Consider the following 2,500-nt stretch of genomic DNA (forward strand, 5'->3'; position numbering starts at 1 on the left):
TTAAGATGGGACTTAAATGCTTCTACTGAGGTAGCATCTCTAATTGTTACCGGGAGGGCATTCCATAGTACTGGAGCCCCAATAGAAAATGCTCTATAGCCCGCAGACTTTTTTTGGGCTCTGGGAATCACTAATAAGCCGGAGTTCTTTGAACGCAGATTTCTTGCCGGGACATATGGTACAATGCAATCGACAAGATAGGACGGAGCTAGACCGTGTAGTATTTTATACGTAAGTAGTAAAACCTTAAAGTCACTTCTTAAGTGCACAGGAAGCCAGTGCAGGTGAGCCAGTATAGGTATATATATATATGTATATATGTATATAAAGGTATATACAGTATAGGCGTAATATGATCAAACTTTCTTGTTCTTGTCAAAAGTCTAGCAGCCGCATTTTGTACCAACTGTAATTTTTTAATGCTAGACATAGGGAGACCCCAAAATAATACGTTACAGTAATCGAGACGAGACGTAACGAACGCATGAATAATGATCTCAGCGTCGCTAGTGGATAAAATAGAACGAATTTTAGCGATATTACGGAGATGAAAGAAGGCCGTTTTAGTAACACTCTTAATGTGTGACTCAAAGGAGAGAGTTGGGTGGAAGATAATACCCAGATTCTTTACTGATTCGCCTTGTGTAATTGTTTGGTTGTCAAATGTTAAGGTGGTATTATTAAATAAATGTCGGTGTTTAGCAGGACCGATAATCAGCATTTACGTTTTCTTGGCGTTGAGTTGCAAGAAGTTAGCGGACATCCATTGTTTAATTTCATTAAGACACGCCTCCAGCTGACTACAATCCGGCGTGTTGGTCAGCTTTAGGGGCATGTAGAGTTGGCTGTCATCAGCATAACAATGAAAGCTAACACCGTATTTGCGTATGATGTCGCCTAGCGGCAGCATGTAAATACTTAAGAGTGCAGGGCCAAGAACCGAACCCTGAGGAACTCCGCACGTTACCTTAACATAGTCCGAGGTCACATTATTATGGGAGACGCATTGCATCCTGTCAGTAAGATAAGAGTTAAACCACGACAAAGCTAAGTCTGACATACCAATACGTGTTTTGATACGCTCTAATAAAATATTATGATCGACGGTATCGAAAGCAGCGCTAAGATCAAGAAGCAGCAACATAGATGACGCATCAGAATCCATCGTTAGCAGTAGATCATTAGTCATTTTTGCGAGGGCTGTCTCCGTAGAGTGATTTGCCCTGAAACCGGATTGAAAAGGTTCACCGAGATTGTTAGACACTAAGTGTTCATTTAGCTGCTGTGCGACAATTTTTTCGAGGATTTTCGAAATAAAGGGAAGGTGGGACACCGGTCGGTAGTTTACCATGAGGTCAGGATCAAGGTTAGGTCTTTTGAGCAGAGGATGAATAACCGCTTTCTTGAATGCTAGGGGAACAGTGCCAGAGGAAAGTGATAAGTTTATAATATTTAGCACTGATGGACCTAATAATACAAAAAGCTCCTTGATAAGTTTCCCAGGAAGTGGGTCAAGTAAACATGTTGTTTGTTTTGTCCCACTTACACGCTGTAATAGTTCCTCTAATGTTATTTCATCAAAAAGAGAGAGACTATTTTGTATTGCAGTATCCGTAAAGGGGACCATTTGAGACTCTTCCCTGTGGTGTGCAAAACATGTTTCGGACACGTTTTGTGTTTCAATGTTAGGTCCATGTTTGCACTTTAGTTCCTGGTTTGTTTTGAGTCCGCCTGCCAGCTGGCCGTTTGTGGCGGCGTTCCCAGATCGCCATTGAAACCCCGCCCTCACCTTCTTCCTCAAAAGTATCTTTTAAAAAGTGTAAACTGTTAAAATATGTGTCTTAAAGTCGACCAACAACCCCGAGAGATACAAGATGTATTTAATTTTTTTTTCCAGAGCCAGTGGAAAATGTAGATTGGCTGGTCATATCATTAGGTACACCTACACACTCGCTATTGGATCCGACCAGCTGCATTAAAAAAGCTGCTTTTGTCAGAATGTACATGGCTGCATGTTATTATGTCAAATACCTTTTTTTGTGTGTTTCCTCATTGCCCGAAGGTAGACTTAATGACCAAATAAGGACATCCTGCTCATCCAAAACTGTATGTTAGCTCACGCCTCAATGCATGAACTTCATACTTGCCAACCCTCCCGGATTTTCCGGGAGACTCCTGAAATTCAGCGCCTCTCCCGAAAACCTCCCGGGACAAGTTTTCTCCCGAAAATCTCCCGAAATTCAGGCGGAGCTGGAGGGGGCGTGGTTTCAATACATGCGTAATCTGTCGAATCGCTTAAGCCGCTGAAATCCGAGTCTGAATCCGAGCTAATGTCGCTATAGCTTGCTGTTCTTTCCGCCATGTTTGTTTGTGTTGGCTTCACTATGTGACGTCACAGGAAAATGGACGGGTGGTTAAAATCAGGCACTTTGAAGCTTTTTTTAGGGATATTGCGTGATGGGTAAAATTTTGAAAAAAACATCGAAAAATATAATAAGCC

The 2,500-nt window shown here is 41.9% G+C and overlaps 1 protein-coding gene across 1 annotated transcript in view; it reads left to right on the plus strand.

Annotated features, from left to right (window-relative positions):
• Positions 1 to 2,500, plus strand: part of LOC133624090 (transmembrane protein 87A-like) — a 46,895-nt gene that overhangs the window by 7,306 nt on the left and 37,089 nt on the right. The window lies entirely within an intron of this gene.

Source organism: Nerophis lumbriciformis, linkage group LG26, assembly GCF_033978685.3.
Source record: "Nerophis lumbriciformis linkage group LG26, RoL_Nlum_v2.1, whole genome shotgun sequence".
In the NCBI taxonomy this organism is placed as follows: Eukaryota; Metazoa; Chordata; class Actinopteri; order Syngnathiformes; family Syngnathidae; genus Nerophis; species Nerophis lumbriciformis.